The sequence below is a fragment of the Cryptomeria japonica genome, chromosome 2 (genome assembly GCF_030272615.1).
Source record: "Cryptomeria japonica chromosome 2, Sugi_1.0, whole genome shotgun sequence".
Lineage (NCBI taxonomy): Eukaryota > Viridiplantae > Streptophyta > Pinopsida > Cupressales > Cupressaceae > Cryptomeria > Cryptomeria japonica.
The window spans coordinates 47,504,105-47,525,198 of record NC_081406.1 but is presented as its reverse complement, the minus strand read 5'-3'; the positions used below and the strand labels follow the sequence as shown (position 1 = coordinate 47,525,198).

Sequence of the window (21,094 nt, the reverse complement as noted above, 5' to 3'; positions counted from 1 at the left end):
AAGAAAGCAAATGGCTCTATCTTTAAAACATGTCCTGTCAGGTTTAGGAATAATTTAAGAATGCCTACACTTTTTTTTTAAGTCTCACAATACCGGCAGGTCATTTTCAATATTAGGTTATTATGATTAAAGTAGAAAATTTCTTCTATTGCCTAATACATTGTTAATTAGTTTTTCTGAGCTTTAAAAATTATTTGTTTTTATAAAGAAAAGTGAAATATATTTTAAAAAGTAGTAAATTACAGAAAACCTGCTTAAGCACATCATTGTAGGGAACGAATACAACCACCAAGCCGTAAGTGCTATCATAGTAAAAAAATATAATAAAAAACAAAGATACATTTCCAATTAAGCAAAATCGGAATTCACAAGTAATTTGAAACTACTATAGGCTGATACATCATTAAAGTAATAAAGACTAAGATAGATTCAAAATGAATAGAGAGCCACATATCCTCAGCCATTGTTTCTGGTGGTACTGCAATCTCTCTTTGTCGTGTGAGGTCAGCAGGCATTTGACCCTGTGAATGCCAACCCATATCACTTTGCAGTTTCTTTTATGGTGTCCACTTTAGTTAAGACTTACATGGAGATTTAGTTGATGCTGCAGCCTAATTGTTCAATTGATTGCTCTCCCATCCACCCAGTAGCCATACAAACAATATTAACAGGAATTCGGATTCAAATGTTTGTTCTTCTCAACAAGAAACAATTTGCCCTTGTCAACAAGAAAGTGCCAAGGGAAAATGTAGCATTTCTTTGGTTCCCAAGAAGAAAAAAGGTATGTGTGAATGCAGAGAGTGTATAGCAAATGAAAATAAATGCACCCGTGGGCAGAGATAATTGTGAGTGAACAGTACATGGAGATTCTTCTGCTCTCTTGTGTGATGTCCCCACCTATTCAGGGGCTTTAGAGTTGATGAGTTAGCTTATTTCTTGGACCCTCGTAGGCTAACAAGGTATGGACAGAGGGTCACGGTGACAATGGATGGAGGATGATGTTCTTCTAGTTCAGTGTTGGGTTCAGTTCAGGCTTCGTTTGAGCAGTTTCTGACTCCATTTGAGGGATTTGCTATTTATAGCATTTTGGCTATTTATAGATGGGAAGTTGGCTATTTTTAGACAAGCCCCTGGTCACATGGGTTTTGGGAGCTTTATCTCCAACTTCTGAAGGTTCATCTTTTGGAGTCATATTGAGAGAGATATTAATTTTTCAGTGAATTACATGCTATATTAATTAATGACGTTTATTATAAAGTCACATTGACTTTTTCATAAAATATTTCACTTAAATTTATTTAAGTGACATTTTAATTTTCTCTATAGTTGGGCGCCATATTTAAGTGACACTTATGAGATTTTTATAACCTTAAAAGCAAATCGTGGGTTTTTGCATAAAGATGCCCTTTGAGAAATCAAAGTCATTATTGTTGATTACTTGATATCTCATTCCTCTCTAGGTTTTGGAGCTTGAGGGTTTCAGACTGGATTCTTCATTGGAGAACGTGTATTCTTCAGTGCATGGTTATCGTGAGACTGTGAAAGATCAGTTGAATTGTTGCAGTTGCAGTTGGCTTCATTCAGAAGTCAAATTGGTTATGATTGCATGCAGATTTGGCTTCTTACAGGGCAAATTTGTTGTAGGTTTTCTTAATTACTATTATTGTTGTTATTTTTTTGTGGTTTGGAAGCCTCTTTTCCTAAACACACAGCTTGCCCATTAATTGGCATCATCTTCTTACTGTTTGGGCATCTTATTATTGAATAAGGGCAGATCTGAATTGTTTCTAGAATAAAAATCAAAACTTTGTAAGTTGTCGATTTAATCTTTTCATTTCAATAAATTGGCTAAAGGACCTACGGGTATGCTTCTAAATTCTCCAATTTATTGTTTCAGCTAATTATTTCATGTATTATTTCAGTATGTGCTGCAAATTAAAGAAACCCCCTTCTGCAACTTCTGTCTATTTCTGAAAGACCATCTTAATAATCAAAAATACAAAAAAGAATTACAAATTACAGCAGGTTGAAGAGTTGAACCAACAAGGGTTCATCACACTAGTATCAGAGCTCTGATCCTGCCACCCTGGAAGGTTAAGGGATTTTATATGCATCACCAACAATTTGGGCATCACAAGTTTTATACCCGCAGGAGATTCGGTTCTCAAAAAAACCAATTTCATTTTGGTCAGAACCAAATTGAAATTATGGGTGATAGGAATGAAGAAGCCACCAGAAACACTACACAGAATGATGACAACGAGGCAAGGGGGGTCATGAGAGATATAGCATCTGGACAACAACAGGTAGCAACAGTGTTGCAATAGCTGACCACCGCCATACAACAACTTTCAATACCTAAAGGTAATGATCTGAATCAAGAAGAGAATGGCAGTATTGCGTATTGCTGGTCATTCCAAAGCTCGTGTGACTATAACACACACATATGACAGACCCACGCGCCCTACTTTTGTCAGAGTTGAACCTAAAGATGATGTTGATACTGAAGTTGGAGATGACAGGGGTTTTGGTGACAATATCATGGCAATGCATGATGAGTGGGATAGATTACCACGGAGAGTTCAGGATCACCTTAGCTTTGACAGGTGTATTAGTCAAAAGAGAGACCATAACAGGAATTGGAATAATCAGAAACCTTGGAACAAAACTAATGATCTCAAATATGCAATCAACAAGCTCACACTTTCAACTTTTGATGGCAGTGGTAGAGTTACAGCCAGAGCTTGGATTAGCAAGTTGGATACTTTCTTGAACCTACGTCATATGTCAGAAGAAGATGCTATTAAGTTTGCAGCTTTGCATTTGGATGGGGTAGCCCATGATTGGTGGCACCATGGGATGGTGACTTTGCATCATGGCCTTATTACTACATACCAAGAATTCACTGACAGATTGGTTGAGCGTTTTGATAAAAGAGATCCAGAGTTGTATTTCAGGGATCTAACCCAGCTGAAACAAATGGGCAGCTTGGAATCTTACATTAGTGAATTTCAGAAGCTTTCAGTTATGGTAACTAACATCTCAGAGAGAAGGCTGGTCATTCTTTTTGTTGACGGTCTTTATGAGCCTATGAAGGGTTGGATTAAGGCTTTTGATCCCCCTACCTTGCAAGAAGCCATGAGGAAGGCACGTAGCATGGAACTTACCGCTCCTCGTAGTAAGTTCACTCCAAACAACTCCAAACCGTCCTCATCATTTAATGACAGCAAGTCTGATCCAAAGAAAACAGAAAATGTGGAGCAACGGAAGAAGTTTGCAGCACCTTTGGATAGGGAAACACTTAATGATTTGCGTAGAAGGAAGCTGTGTTTTTATTGTAAGGGCCCTTATGATCAAAATCATGATTGTCCCCTCAAGCCTAAGGGTCAAAATAGGAATATGGAGTGGTTTTATGAGGGAGAAAACATGACTGATAACACAGGCCAGCAAGCTGATCAAGATGATTCAAAGACTGAAAATTCAGAGAAGGGAGTGGAAAATGAAGTAGAATTTGATCTACGGGAAGCTCATATGTCAAGCATGCAAGGAGAAGGTTCTTTTAGGTTGCGTGGACTCTTGGCTGGTCAAAGAGTCATCTCTCTACTTGATATAGGTGCAACTCATAACTTCATAGATGCACGGTTGGTGGAGAAGCGTGGGATTCAAAGTCGAGTTTGAAGGCATAAGGGTGAAAAGTGTTGATGGTAATGCGCTGACTTGTGATAGAATGATTTCAGATTTACCCATGAAACTCAATAATTATGAATTCAAAGCTGACTTTTATGTGGTTAACATGGGAAACATGGATGTCGTCCTTGGCATGACGTGGCTTCATGCCATAGGTGAATTTACACTCAACCTCAGAAATATGGAGATGAAATTCAAGGTTGATGGGACAAATCATGTTCTTAAAGCTATCAAGGCCAGTAACTTGAAATTAATCACTCTTAAAAGAATGAAGAGACTTGTCAGGCATGACATGGTGGATTGGGCAGCAAAGTGTAAACTAATGCCTACTTATGAAGAGCAGCATAAAACACCTTACCATTCAGATATTCAGGAGCTTAGAGTTAAGCATACAAAGGTGTTTAGTGACATAACTCTTGGTAGGCCTCCTGATAGAGGCATAGAGCACATTATTGAGCTTGAAGAGGGCACCAAGCCCATCATGATTACACCTTACCAGCACCCCAAGCGGTTGAAAGATGAAATTGAGAAAACCATCAAAGAACTTCTAGCAGTGGGACACATAAGGCCGAGTAAGTATCCTTTCGCTTCATCAGTTGTTTTGGTGAAGAAGAAAGATGGCACACTTCGAATTTGCATTGATTACCGTATGCTGAATAGAAGGACTATAAAGAACAAGTATCTCATTCCTCGCATCGATGAGTTGTTAGATGAGCTTCACAGAGCTTGTTATTTCTCTAAGATTGACTTGAGAACAGGTTATCATCAAATCAGTGTCAAGAAGGACATTGAGAAGACTGCATTCAGATGTCATTGTGGACATTATGAGTTTTTGGTTATGCCTTTTGAGTTAACCAACGCACCAGCCACCTTTCAATCCACTATGAACAGGGTCTTCCAATCTCAGTTGAGGAGATTTGTTCTGGTTTTCTTTGATGACATTTTGGTTTATAGTAAAACTTGGGAGGAGTACCTGGTTCACTTGGATACTGCTTTAGGCATACTTGATAGGGAGTCCTTTTACACCAAGGAGTCCAAGTGTGCATTGGGAATGGCAGAACTTTTGTATTTGGGTCACATAATCAGCAGAGAGGGAGTTCGCATGGATCCTGATAAGGTTCGTGCCATTGTTGATTGGCCTACGTCGAAGACCTTGACTCAGCTCAGGGGATTTGTTGGTTTATGTGCCTTCTACCATCGGTTTGTTAGTGGTTTTTCACGACATGCCGCACAACTTACTGATTTGACAAAGAAAGGTGCATTTGTTTGGACACCTCTAGCACAGGAGTGTTTTGAGAAGTTCAAGCAATTGATGACTACATGTCCAGTTCTTGCTTTACCCAATTTCACCAAACCTTTTGAGCTTCATTGTGATGCATATAGAGAGGGTATTGGTGCAGTGATTATGTACGATCGTCATCCTATAGCTTATGAGAGCAGGAAGCTTAGGAGTCCAGAGAGGAGCTATAGTATTTATGATAAGGAAATGTTGGCTATCATGCATGCAATGGCTAAGTTTAGGCAAGATTTAGTTGGTAGCAAGTTTTGTGTCAAAACTGATCATAATAGTTTGAAGCATTTCCTTGGGCAGCGGGATCTAAATGAGCGTCAACATAAGTGGGTCAGCAAGTTACAGGCTTATGATTTTGACATCTCATATGTCAAAGGGACTCAGAACATTGTTGTTGATGCCTTATCTCACCGTCCCCATTTAAGCTCCTCCTTGGCAGCTGTTTCCGAGGATTGGAAACACTTGATTATAACAGAGTACGCCAAGAATCCATGGGCCTCTAGTATTATTGATGGGACAGTACAGGACAGCAGGTACTCTCTTGCAAATGACCTCATCATTTACAAAGAGAGGATATTTCGAGTCCCAGGTTTTGAGGTGAAGTGCATAGTATTGAGGACTTTCCATTATTCACCTATGGCTGGACATCCTGGTTACTTTAAGACCTATAGGCAGGTACGGGAGAGATTCTCTTAGAAGGGTCTCAAGTCGGATGTTCTTCAGTAAGTCAGAGAGTGGTATGTTTGCCAGCAGAACAAGCAGGAGCACAGCTTTCCTGCAGGGTTACTTTAGCCACTTCCTATTCCTGACAAGAAGTGGGAATGCTTGTCTATGGATTTCATCACGGGCTTGCCTAAAGCCCAAGGTAGTGACAGCATTTATGTGGTAGTTGATCGGTTAACTAAGTATGCTCATTTCTTCCCGATCACGACTACTTATTCAGCTGCTCAGGTGGCCGATCTTTTCTTTCATGAGGTATTCAAATTGCATGGTTTACCTCGGAGTATTGTCAATGATAGGGACAATAGGTTCATGGGTCACTTCTGGCAAGAGTTATTCAGACTTTGCGAGACAGAGCTCACTCCGAGTACCAATTACCACCACCAGGCTGATGGATAGATAGAGATTGTCAACAAATGGGTGGAAGGATACCTGCGGAACTACATTTCAGGGCAGCAAAAGGCTTGGGTGAAGTGGTTGCATTTGTGCGAGCATTGTTATAATTCCACTCACCACATGACTATTCAGATGACACCTTTCAGTGCTTTGTATGGTTATGATGCACCGAGTTTCCTAGATTTATTGTTGAGCGATTGTAGAGTGCCTAGTGCTGGGGATTTATTACAGGAGAACCAGGACATTATGAGAGCTCTTCGTGAGAACATCCAAAAAGCTCAGAATCAACAGAAGCAGTATGCTGATCAAAAGGGGGTTGAGTGAGCATTCGACATTGGAGATATGGTATATTTGATGCTTCAGCACTATATGTCAAAGGGACTCAGAACATTGTTGTTGATGCCTTATCTCGCCGTCCCCATTTAAGCTCCTTGGCAGCTGTTTCCGAGGATTGGAAACACTTGATTATAACAGAGTACGCCAAGAATCCATGGGCCTCTGGTATTATTGATGGGACAGTACAGGATAGCAGGGACTCTCTTGCAAATGACCTCATCATTTACAAAGAGAGGATATTTCGAGTCCCAGGTTTTGAGGTGAAGTGCATAGTATTGAGGACTTTCCATTATTCACCTATGGCTGGACATCCTGGTTACTTTAAGACCTATAGGCAGGTACAAGAGAGATTCTCTTAGAAGGGTCTCAAGTCGGATGTTCTTCAGTACGTCAGAGAGTGGTATGTTTGCCAGCAGAACAAGCAGGAGCACAGCTTTCCTGCAGGGTTACTTTAGCCACTTCCTATTCCTGACAAGAAGTGGGAATGCTTGTCTATGGATTTCATCACGGGCTTGCCTAAAGCCCAAGGTAGTGACAGCATTTATGTGGTAGTTGATCGGTTAACTAAGCATGCTCATTTCTTCCCGATCACGACTACTTATTCAGCTGCTCAGGTGGCCGATCTTTTCTTTCATGAGGTATTCAAATTGCATGGTTTACCTCGGAGTATTGTCAATGATAGGGACAATAGGTTCATGGGTCACTTCTGGCAAGAGTTATTCAGACTTTGCGAGACAGAGCTCACTCCGAGTACCAATTACCACCACCAGGCTGATGGATAGATAGAGATTGTCAACAAATGGGTGGAAGGATACCTGCGGAACTACATTTCAAGGCAGCAAAAGGCTTGGGTGAAGTGGTTGCATTTGTGCGAGCATTGTTATAATTCCACTCACCACATGACTATTCAGATGACACCTTTCAGTGCTTTGTATGGTTATGATGCACCGAGTTTCCTAGATTTATTGTTGAGCGATTGTAGAGTGCCTAGTGCTGGGGATTTATTACAGGAGAACCAAGACATTATGAGAGCTCTTCGTGAGAACATCCAAAAAGCTCAGAATCAACAGAAGCAGTATGCTGATCAAAAGGGGGTTGAGTGAGCATTCGACATTGGAGAAATGGTATATTTGATGCTTCAGCACTATATGTCAAAGGGACTCAGAACATTGTTGTTGATGCCTTATCTCGCCGTCCCCATTTAAGCTCCTTGGCAGCTGTTTCTGAGGATTGGAAACACTTGATTATAACAGAGTACGCCAAGAATCCATGGGCCTCTGGTATTATTGATGGGACAGTACAAGACAGTAGGTACTCTCTTGCGAATGACCTCATCATTTACAAAGAGAGGATATTTCGAGTCCCAGGTTTTGAGGTGAAGTGCATAGTATTGAGGACTTTCCATTATTCACCTATGGCTGGACATCCTGGTTACTTTAAGACCTATAGGCAGGTACGAGAGAGATTCTCTTAGAAGGGTCTCAAGTCGAATGTTCTTTAGTACGTCAGAGAGTGGTATGTTTGCCAGCAGAACAAGCAGGAGCACAGCTTTCCTGCAGGGTTACTTTAGCCACTTCCTATTCCTGACAAGAAGTGGGAATGCTTGTCTATGGATTTCATCATGGGCTTGCCTAAAGCCCAAGGTAGTGACAGCATTTATGTGGTAGTTGATCGGTTAACTAAGTATGCTCATTTCTTCCCGATCACGACTACTTATTCAGCTGCTCAGGTGGCTGATCTTTTCTTTCATGAGGTATTCAAATTGCATGGTTTACCTCGGAGTATTGTCAATGATAGGGACAATAGGTTCATGGGTCACTTCTGGCAAGAGTTATTCAGACTTTGTGAGACAGAGCTCACTCCGAGTACCAATTACCACCACCAGGCTGATGGATAGATAGAGATTGTCAACAAATGGGTGGAAGGATACCTGCGGAACTACATTTCAGGGCAGCAAAAGGCTTGGGTGAAGTGGTTGCATTTGTGTGAGCATTGTTATAATTCCACTCAAAACATGACTATTCAGATGACACCTTTCAGTGCTTTGTATGGTTATGATGCACCGAGTTTCCTAGATTTATTGTTGAGCGATTGTAGAGTGCCTAGTGCTGGGGATTTATTACAGGAGAACCAAGACATTATGAGAGCTCTTCGTGAGAACATCCAAAAAGCTCAGAATCAACAGAAGCAGTATGCTGATCAAAAGGGGGTTGAGTGAGCATTCGACATTGGAGATATGGTATATTTGATGCTTCAGCACTATAGGCAGTCCACTTTGAGGAAGAAGGGTGCAGAGAAACTCAAGCCACACTACTATGGACCATTCATGATTGTCAGGCATGTTGGTGAGGTGGCTTATGAGTTAGATTTACTAGCAGATAGTAAGGTTCATAATGTGTTCCATGTGTCATGACTTAAGAAGGCATTGGGACAACATATAGTTCCTTCTGCAGTTCTATCACCCCTGGATGATGAGGGGAAGTTAGTGTTAGTACCTAAGGCCATTCTGGAGTTCAGAGAGCATCATTTGCGGAAAAGTGTCATCAAGGAATTTTTTATTAAATGGAAGGATCTGCCGATAGAGGATGCTACTTGGGAGAGTGGTAGTATTTTATAGCATCCAGCATTGAGTTTGCTTGAGGACAAGCAAATTCAGGGAGGGTGGACTGTGATGTCCCCATCCTAGTCAGGGGCTTTAGAGTTGATGAGTTAGCTTATTTCCTGGACCCTTGTAGGCTAACAGGGTATGGACAGAGGGTCATGGTGACAGTGGATGGAGGATGATGTTCTTCAGTTCAGTGTTGGGTTCAGTTCAAGTTTCGTTTGAGCACTTTCTGACTCCATTTGAGGGATTTGCTATTTAATAATTTATAGCATTTTGGCTATTTATAGATGGGAAGTTAGCTGTTTTTAGACAGGTCCCTGGTCACATGGGTTTTGGGAGCTTTATCTCCAACTTCTGACGGTTCATCTTTTGGAGTCATATTGAGAGAGATATTAATTTTTCAGTGAATTACAAGCTATATTAATTAATGACGTTTATTATAAAGTCACATTGACTTTTTAATAAAATATTTCACTTAAATTTATTTAAGTGAATTTTTAATTTTCTCTATAGTTGGGCGCCATATTAAAAAGTGTTTTAACACTTATGAGATTTTTATAACCCTAAAAGCAAATCGTGGGTTTTTGCATAAATCCGCCCTTTGAGAAATCAAAGTCATTATTGTTGATTACTTGATATCTCATTCCTCTCTGGGTTTTGGAGCTTGACAGTTTCAGATTGGATTCTTCATTGGAGAACATGTATTCTTCAGTGCATGGTAATGGTGAGGCTGTGAAAGATCAGTTGAATTGTTGCAGCTGTGGTTGGCTTCATTCATAAGTCAAATTGGTGATGATTGCAAGCAGATTTGACTTCTTACAGGGCAGATTTGTTGTAGGTTTTCTTATTTACTGTTATTGTTGTTAATTTTCTATGGTTTGGAAGCCTCTTTTCCTAAACACACAGCTTGCCCATTAATTGGCGCCATCTTCTTACTATTTGGGCGTCTTATTATTAAATAAGGGCAGATATGGATTGTTTCCAGAATAAAAATCAGAACTTTGTAAGTTACTGATTTAATCTTTTCATTTCAATAATGATTTAATCTTTTCATTTCAATAAATTGGCTAAGGACCTATGGGTATGCTTCTCAATTCTCCAATTTATTGTTTCAGCTAATTATTTCATGTATTATTTCAGTATGTGTTGCAAATTAAAGAAACCCCCTTCTACAACTTCTGTCTATTTCTGAAATGTTGAAATGGATAGCTAGTTCGGATCATATTTTAATGTTGCCTTGTGGCAATTAAAATATTATCTTATTGTAATAAGGTTAAGCGATTTATGTCTAATAGGGCTGGGCCCAAATGTAACGTGTGGTTAAGCAATTCATGTCTAATAGGGCTGGGCCCAAAAGGAAACGTGTCACGACTTGCAAGTTATGTAGGCCCCAAATTGGGCGCCAAAAGTGCAAATTAAAATATGTAAAATAAAGGAAATTTGATTAAAGCAGACTTGGAAAACTTGAACAAGAATCTTGTATATAAACAAGATTCATTCTACACAACAAACATCTTTATCATGTGCCGTTAGCCTTATGCAAATTCAGTCAGCGAACTTGGAGGTAGAGAGCAATCCATATCTTCATGCTGCTGCAAGTCTATCTGATCCTTGAGCAAATCCATTGGACAACTTGCTGGGCAAGGTGGTGCTCTCTCTGAAGACATACTACAGCTGCATATACTAGGTTCAGTCTGCCTTAGATTGGCACTCAATCAGCTAAGTAATCTGATTCATGTAATCTGCTTATGAATAAAGGAACTGATCTAAATCTTTTTCCTCCAAGAGGGAGGTTTTCCCAGGGTACTTGTGTCTTGTGTTGTGTGCTTTTATTATTATTTCTGCTTATTCTCGGTCTATTTATAATTTAAGTAACTAGATTAACATCTGATTGCCTAAAATCAACATGAAAGACCATCTTAATAATCAAAAATACAAAAAAGAATTACAAATTACAGCAGGTTGAAGAGTTGAACCAACAAGGGTTCATCACATCTTGAGAGACTATTTATTTTGAATATAGCATTGGGAAATTTTCTAAGGAAAATTAAAGTTAGGGAGGCCAGAAACATCAGACAATTTAAATTAAGTGCAGTCGATGGCAGAAGACTCAAAGATGGCAACATACTGCAAACAGTCACTAAAAAAAAGAATATGTTAGAGATATTGAGGAAATTTTTTATTTTCAGATGTTCTCAAACTACGAACCCATTTTTGGAAAAAAATTGGGAGAAGTTTGAAAAGCCAACTGGCAAATGTAAGCCACTCAAATTATCTGAATCATTTTAATACAAGTGATCAAAATATGTGATACTTTTTAGGGATTCAGCTGCATAATTTTGAGTCAATCTAAAACGACCGATGCTAGTTGTCAGGGAACTCTGCACAATTTAGGTTTGCGCGAACTACTCTTAATCTAGTGTTGAATTAACCACTATTTAGGAAATATAGGTAGATGTAGATAAGTAAATGCAGATTGACTCATACTATGCAGGTGAATCCAAAAACATCATCTCATATTATCCCAGTTATTTTCTAAGAGAATTCTCAAAAAATTAAGGCAATTGATGGATAAATTAACATAAATCAGCAAGAATCACAAAAATTGACCTCTAAATCCTACAAGTAAAGCATAAATAAACAAGACTTCAAACAACCGATGGCTGAATTCAAAAAAATACATATATGAACATGAATCCAATGCCATACTTATTTTTATGGATCAGTTAGAGTCTAACTTAAGACCTCCTATTTGTTGTTTGGGTGCTGCACCATTGAGCTACCAACCCATTTGGTGACTGGTCCATCTATGATTCAGGTATAACTCAGTTTTCATCATCACCTTGTGCCACATTACAGGTGCTCATATTAGGTGTTAAAACGAGGTTCCTAAACTGGCCTGGCTCTGCTGACCAAGCCATGATAAACTTTTTTATTAACCTGCTAAGAGTCAAACCTAATACCACTCATTTGTTGCTGAGTTCAATACCACTAAGTTACCAGCACGCTTTGTGGCAGGTCCATCTATAATTCGTATGTAACTCATTTTCCAAAACAACTGAACACTAAATTAAAAAAACGTATAAATAGATAAGCAAGGATTCCGACAATTGACCACTAAATTTCTACAAACTATACATAAATGAACAAGAATTCAGACAATTGACCGTTGAATTCAATAATTTACACATAAACCAGCGAGTGTCCAGGCAATCGACCATTAAATTCGACAAATTATACATGAAGCAACAAGAAATAAAACAATTGACCACGAAATTCTAACCAAATGCGCCACTCTTACCATTACCTTTAAACACGGAGTAAATTTAACTGGATTCCACGCTGCCCACAATGCAATTCCAAATCTCTACTATACGTACCAACAATGCGTCAAATCAAATTCAAATTCCTCCACATAGACAAACACCTCAAATTCCCGTCCTAAAATCATAAGCATCAATTGAAAAGGATGGAAATGCCGCCTCAGAAGCCCACATTACGGCGAAAAAACCATGCGATGAGGAATAATTTGGCCGAGATTTGAAAGCTCCAAAGAAAACAACAATGGCTGAATTTTCTAGACAGATAAATAAGGCTTCTTCCGGGAAAATTGCCGCAAAATGTTAAGGAAACCCTGCAATAACATAATTGACATGATCCAGATTTTAAGAAAATCAATTTAGGACAGAAAATTGGCTCCTTCCTTGATCGCCGTAAAAATGAGAAAATTGGCAGTAAATTGGAAAAATCAGAGACCAGCTGTTCGCCATTGCCGAATTTCGCAGCAACGTCCGTGGACGCCAATGTTTGTTGCAATTCAATTTAGTTTGACGTGGGGTTAATTTTTCCGTCGGGGGTTTTACATTGATTGATAAGTAATAGCAAATTAATTGAATTTAAATTATTTGGCCTGCACGGTGGCGGGTCCCACGTGGCATTCTAAAAAGTGAATACAGAATTTAATGTGGCCATTGCTTTCGTGGAAAATGGTATTAATTATTTATTACAAAATTTATTGCATTTATTTATGGGCAGCAATGTCAAGGCATGCGTGGAGTATATTATTAAATTTTATAAGAGAGTTGTTAAATTCGATTTCATTCATAACTTTTCAATAAGTGGGTTATTATTATTATTAAATTTTATAAGAAGGTTTAGATTTATATTTGTTTTTAGTAGTAGGTTTGTATTGTTTATTTTATAGTACAAGATTCACTTGTTGAAGATTCTGATACGGGGAATGTATTGGGTACTGGAAGATTCTAAATATAATAAAGAGAATAAAGAGCATTACAATAAAATTAATTGAAAATAATGAAATTTTATATTTGTATTTTATGTTATTTTTAAATTGTATTTTTGTATTTATTTTGGAGAAATGTTTAATATATAAAGTAATAATAAACAATATAGATTTTTGTTTGTGAAGTCCGATTTATTCATCTCACTTTTTGTTTATCTTTTACACATATACGTTTATGTATGGTTAGCTTTTGTTTTGTTCTTACACGTACATTTGTTTTATCTATTTGTTTATCATATTTATACATAGACTTACCATGTTATAGTTGTTATCCACCTTGATCAAGGCATTTTATCTACACACACAATGATTTTTTAACTATTGGTTAGACTTCTCTTCTTTTAAAATTCCAATTTTCAAATTTTGGCTAGCTAGACCCTTTTATTTTCTTGCTCAAAAATATGTGCTATATGAAATATTTTTTTTGTGAAATTTGGTGCTATATGTTGGCATTTAAAGGCATTCGGTGTCTTCATTTACATAGCTCCTAATCATTGGAGAATCCAAGCATTATCAATCACACTGGAGGAAATGTTTTAGTTTGTGTTTGGGTTTCAAGCAGATCCGAAGCAAATATGAACTAACAATTATATGCAGATTTAAATACAAAAGATAAAGAAATAAAACAGGACACAGATAACACAGAGATTTAACGTGGTTCACCCAGAATGGGTTACATCCACCATACACAACCGTCCAATCTTTCTTATTATCCAGCAAAAACAGTACATCAACCCTACAATGCCTTAAGCATCCCAGCCGCTTATAACATGCGTTTTTAGGGCAACAAACAAAGTCGGCCTTTTTTAGGGTTTTTTTACAATGTCGGTTTTCATCAACAAAAACGGCAAAAATACGTGCTGAGTGTACAGTACTTTGCTGATCAGTCGCCACATTTCAACAGTTTGGTGCACTGAAAGGAATCTAGATATGCAAGAGCATTCTAGGAGCATATGCCTTACTAAAGGGTTTTGTTCTTTGATTATTTATTTCCACAAGTTGACATAGGAGAATGTGTCCCTTAACAATATTATGACAACCCTACTAAGATGTTTATAAATATCATCAATTTTTAAATACTAGAAACGAGCATACTAAGTGAAGAGAAAGTAGGAAAACCACAAAAGAGAGTGATACATCATACAAGGTCAAGTTGGAATGCACAAAACAAGTCAATGGTCATGAATCCAACCCAACCACTAGACTCAATCCTAGATAAAACATAGATCTAACGGAAGCCCTGAGACACTTTTCTAACAAAGCCCATTCTAAAATCTTTGTGAAAGAGCACTCACTCTTCAACCATAGAGCTAAGTACTACATTCCACTATATTTAATTTTTTATCCTAACATTCAAATTGTTCAAGTATTGAAGTCTCAACTAAAATAATTATTCTAGGTTAATTATACCTAAGTGTGTGCATTTTATTGGATTAGTCTAGACTAAGCTTAAGAAAATTAAGTTTTTCTTTATATTTTGATGAACCTATCAACTCTTACACGACCTAATTTTCTTCTTGTGGTTTCTTATACCTATTAGGGTATTTACTTATAATTTATTGTTATTTCATTTTTTATATCCAACCCAACCACTACACTCAACCTTGAACAAAGTATAGATCTAATGCAAGAACGAAGACACTTTCCTAACAAAGCACATTCTAGATGAAAGATGAAACTAAAATGACCTCTGAGATCTAGTACGCACCTTCAATATCCTACATTTTTTGTTTAAATGTGATTTCAATAATTTGATACAAGCACATACTAGTAAGCCATTAAAGCGGAAACTAGCATAGTTAATTTCCTATCCATTAATTCTTAAAGGAAAGATAATGAAGCTAGTAGATCTAATAAAATTTCAACAACATAACAACATGTAAATCAACACTTAAAGAATGAAAGAAGAAGAATTGAAGAAAGATAGATAGAAGAGAAGAAACACCAATATATGTGGGGAAAACCCTTTTTAGTGAAAAACCCCACACTCCAAAGCATCAAACCAATTAATTATCTCCAACAAACTATTATAATACACTTGCAGGCTCATAGCCTTTACATGGAGCCTACATCTTTCTCTTCTAGAGGAAAATCAACAGCATAACCTTGCAAAGAACAATTGCCTCACTCCTCTCTCAAAACCCACATAGAAGACATATAATATATAGAGAAATACAAGTTTGAAATGGCTTCTAGGAAAATCCAAAGAGAGGGTCGTGCAAGTTCTTGTGGCACATTTTTCAACCACATGTAAACATGCAAATGACACTTGTCCATAATTTCTAACCCCTCTCACATACCTCCAAACTTGGGCAATTATTTTTTGCTAATAATAGGTATGACATATGCTCTTATGCACCTTGTTTAGAAGCACCTTGTAGTTGTCATATATGACAACACTTATAGTTGTAAGAGAATCCATCATAAATGACAATAATTAATTGATTCTCTTACAACTTGTCATAACCCAAGATGCCTTCTAACACTTGTCCCACCTATCATAATAATATATTATAACAATAATGACTTACATAGGTTTCTAAGATGTTTGACACATGGAAAAAGATCTTTGGCAAGGTGGGTGTTAATCTTAGAGGATCCGATTAATACTGAGAGGGGGGGTGAATCAGTATTAACAAAAACTAAAACTTTCAATCACCAAAACAGACTTATCTCGAATATGAAAACATTCAACACTTAAACCAATTCTTCATAACAGATTCCTTATCAGATCTAGATAATCATTTCCACTTATACAAACTTATTAATCAGATTAGCCATCAACTCAACTTCAGATCAACAAACACTATTACCAACTTATTAACTGATCAGAATGCTTCATCAACCATTTAACCATCAATACCGGTAACCACTTTAAGATCTCTGATAAATAAACATAAACTATCTTAACTGGCAATCAAAAATAAAACGCGAACATCGCAAGAAAAGCATTCCAGACATGAACACCATGATTTTCATGTGGAAACCCAAATAGGGAAAAACTACGATGGGAATTGGTACCCACAAATATTTTGCACTCTTTTAGAATGCACCATGTTAGGATCCAAGCCCGGTTAGAAGCTTACAATGATGCCCTATTAGGAGCAGACCTTGTTAGGAATCACCCGGTTAAGGGATTTACCTGAGCCCTGTTAGGAGCTTTGATCTGTTAGGATCAACCTCACAAGAGTATTTAGAACTCAGATATTGATTCACCCTGTTAGGGGATTTTACAATGTGAGGCCTGTTAGGACCTACTTAAGGGATTTTAGTTGTTGTAATTGTTAGAGAACAACAGTGAATGATCTATGTATAGCACTCAACTTCTTGCTTCATCAAATCCAATTAAGTTCTAAGTTTGCATCACTCTGACAGATCTTTTCACATACCCTGGTTTGGCTTCACACACTTCTAAAAATCATCGACACTTCAAAACATCAACCTTACCGACATATATAACCTTTACAACTAGGTCGACATCAAAACCCTAAGACTTACTACATAGATCATCACAAATCTTTACAACTCATTACAGATCATCATATGGATCATTACAATCAATCACAAATTAATATCAGTCGTTGAATGATCATAAATCATCACAGTAAGTCGATCTGGTACAAAGTCAAACCCTTAGCTCATTCTGCTAAGCACTTTGCACATTCCCAAGAAATTCACTCTCCAAACGCGCCAAAGCATCTTTCAAACATATCATGCAGTTTGTGCTGCATTATCATCAACACGTGAACTTGATGTGGATCGCCGTCAAACCAAAAATCATTACCGATCAAGAGAATTCTTTACCGATCCTTAAACCCTTCTTAAACCCTAGCAAAACTTCATCAAAAATTCAAAACATGCCTTCCAGCAACCATCATAGGATGTGGTTTCGGTTACATACTCAAATACATCATAAAAGCTTATGTTTCAAACAACAAGTCACCAATCATCACCAATTACCCAATTCCATCAAAACTTATCTGCTTTACCGATTAAGGTCCTAATTCCCAGTCTTGCCGGTAAACCCTCTCAAAATCTAACTCTAGTAGACCAAATCACTTAGCCAACAAGTCAATCATCGAAAACCATCTGTAAACATTATCAAACATCAGTTGACCCTAGTTGCCATCAATGCCAACACAGATAACTGATCATGTCATCTTTCCTCTACTAGTACAATCATCCATCATCATCTCATCTTCATTAGTTATGCCAAACATGCCAACAGTGGGATGCCTACTTTCCCATATAAGGACAAAGTAAATTCATGTCATCTTTCAGGTCACCTCCCAATGTGAAGACAACTCACTATGTCATGTCGCACTGGATGACAAAATATGATGAGCAAGAAATTACATTTAAGGCATTAAATAAATAAATACAATGCTAGGAATGGCTAAGGTTGAGACACCTTAATCCCAACATTATCCCGCTCGTTGAATACTTTACCATGACCAATTTGAACAATATTTAACTACAAAGGGTCAAACAAAGAGATGCAACATCATAGTCATCCATCAAACTACATGAATCTCCAGCATGTTCTTCTGCTCTAAAAAGGTATCCATAACATATAGGATGTCAACCATATCAAGCAAGAACTCCTCTCATCCTCCAACATACCACCTATGGAAGAAAAGGAACAATCCAAGTTGAAGATGCACCAATCCAAATAACACAAGCATCAAATCCAAGTGATAAAAAAGCTACAAATTGTTGTCACAAATCAATTGTTCTCATGATCTTTACGAAAGCATCAATATATCCAACTTCAAATCCATTAACAGAACATAACTCTAAAGTTAAAAACATTCCTCCCATAATAAAATTAAAGATGAATGTTCCAAAAGAGTTAGAACAACAACCATAGTTTATTGTTAACATCCAGCTAAAAACCCACATGTTTGGAAAAAGTAACCACAACAACCACTAATCTATCTAATCATTCATACCTCAAAGGTATCTAAAACATCAATATAACTCATGCTAATAATATATCAACCCATAAATTGCAATCATGAGCTCCTTGTATCAAACATGTCAATGAAGAACACACACATCTAAGAACTTCCACTACTTGCATAAAATTAAAACTAAAAATAAACCATGACATACCAATTCTACCAATCAATTCTTATACTAAAGATGTGGCAAAATAATCAAACCACGTAGTAATAGAGAACAATCACAATAATTCACATATGCAACACAAACTATTGCATGATCTTTGATAAAATGTCACCATAACTCTCTCAATTTCATCACATTGTCATGTGACAACGAACCTACAAGAAGTAGCCATAGAACTAAGAGAAAACCTATAAATAATATCATAATAGCGTCCTTCTGTCAAAACCTCAAAGTGTTAAATTGTGTCAAGTAAGATCTCCTTGACAACCCTAATGAAAAGCCTCAACAACGCCTAAACATTCAATATCATTAGATCAAGCAAATCATATATTAGATATCACCCTCGTACATGTAAGCTTCTCCAAAACAAGGAAGGTCAAACCCAAAGTAACCATTCCCATACCAAGAATACAACCCAATAAAACATCTCCTAACATCTTCATGACTATATCATAATATCAACCACTTACACAAGGAGATAACCATGTTATTCATTCCTCAAATGAATCTTCTAGAACTAACTATAGACGTATAAATCTGACCATCTGATTAAATAAATATTTAATATTTATTTAATCCATCAAGTCATTTCCTCTATTAATTAAATCATATTTAATTAATTTTCCCCCCACATTCCTCTATTGATTAAATAAACTGAATAATTTATTAAATTTATTCATTGACCACATCCTAGCCTTTTATTAAATAAATCACCTTTATTTAATTAAATCGCCCTTTTTCCCTTTAATTAAATTTACATTTAATTGAATACCTTCTCCAATTTAAATAAATCAAATTTATTTAATTATCTTTCCAAATGCAAGTTGTCATCTACTTTTTTGAAATAAATCATTTTATTTCAAAATTAAATCCAAAAATATCCTCTCACTTGCATTCTCCTAACAAATCCATTTGCATGACTAATTATCTTCAAGATTCTTCTAAACCATCCTAATTAGCCTAATCCCCCCTTAAGCATTTGCACATTCCTAAATAAGAGGAGGTCACTTCTAAAAAACCTTTAAAGTCTTCATAAACCATTAAAGGCTTTATGTCTTCAACTGGTTAACCCCCAAAGTCATCCAAACCATTAAAGGCTCTTACATAACCATTAATGGTTAACTCAAACTTGACCCTTGGTTAGAGACTTTCTCTCTAACTTAACCCTTCTCTAACCCATGTGTCTCTTCAAGCATTCATTGCTTTGACCATGGTTATCCATTAACTCTTGCACAAGAGTTTATCCTTTGGACAAAGGGATTATCCAATAACTCAACCTTGACCTTACCCCCTAGGGTGACCACCATGTCTTCTCAGGCATTTAATGCATCTTTTCTCTCCTCTCAATCATCTCATGTTGACGGTTGTCACCATTGTTAATTCTATGAGGATCCAGTTAATACTAAGAGGTGGGGGGGTGAATAAGTATTAATACCAACTTTAAACTTTAAACCCAAATCTAACTTCATTTACCACATATGCCAATCCATTAAATAGTATCGGTAATCATTGATAAATCTCTGATAAACTGCTATAACCAGTGTATTCAGAAATAATGAATAAACTAAAGATAATCAATAGCATCACATGAAAATCATTCCACACATGAACACCATATTTTTGAAGTGGAAACCCAAATAGGGAAAAACCACGGTGGGATTTAGTACCCACAAATATTTGTATTCTTTTGAAGTACGCCATGTTAGGAGCTTACAATACGCCCTGTTAGGAGCAAAACCTGTTAGGATTCACCCGATTAAGGGATTTGGATGTGCAGCCCGACTAGGAGCTTAAAGACCTGTTAGGATCAACTTCGTGAGAGAATTTACCACTCTTTTTGAGAGCTACCCTGTTAGGGGATTTACAAGATTAAGGCTTGTGAGGACCTACTCGGTTAAGGGATTTAATATGTTGCAACTGTTAGGAAACAATAGTGAAAAAGTGATCTCTTACTTGCACTTCTCAGCTTGGTAAATCAAATCCAGTTATACTCCACTATCTGCAACTCTCAAGCAGATCTCACTCTTCTCTGGTACAGCTTCACACTCTTCTTTAAGACCACCAACACAATGAACATCAACTAACCCAACATAAATAATGCTTTCCACTAGGTTGGCCACTAAACCCTAAATTACATCCTAGATCATCATAGATTTTTACAACTCATTACAAATCATCATATGAATCATTACAATAAATTACAAATCAATATCAGTCTTTGAATGATCATAAGTTGTCACGACAAGTCGATCTGGTACAAATTCAAACCCTTAGCTCATTTTGCTAAGCACCTTGTACATTCCCTAAAAAATCACTCTCCAAACGCGCCAAAACATCTTTCAAACATTTCATGTGGTTTGTGTCCCATTATCATCAACGTGTAGACTTGATTGATCACCGCCATACCAAAAATCATTACTGGTTTTATGATTTCTTCACCAGTTCTAAAACCCTACTAAAAACCTGGCAAAACTTCATCAGAAAATAGAAACATGCCTTTCGATAGTCATCACAAGATGTGGTTTCGGTCAGATACTTATTTCTATGTTAAAATCTTATATTCCAACCACAAATCACCAATCACCACCAATCATCTGCTTCAAGTAAAACTTCTCTGTATATACCG

At 37.1% G+C, this 21,094-nt stretch overlaps 1 protein-coding gene across 3 annotated transcripts in view; it reads right to left on the bottom strand.

The window, feature by feature from the left end:
* Positions 1-12,884, bottom strand: part of LOC131046198 (E3 ubiquitin-protein ligase At3g02290) — a 109,216-nt gene extending 96,332 nt beyond the window's left edge. For all 3 annotated transcript variants that reach the window (XM_057979874.2, XM_057979875.2, XM_057979873.2), the window contains exon 1: positions 12,343-12,884. The gene's annotated coding sequence lies outside the window, so the exon portion shown is untranslated. The remainder of the gene's footprint in view (positions 1-12,342) is intronic.
* Between the last annotated feature and the right edge of the window lie 8,210 nt (positions 12,885-21,094).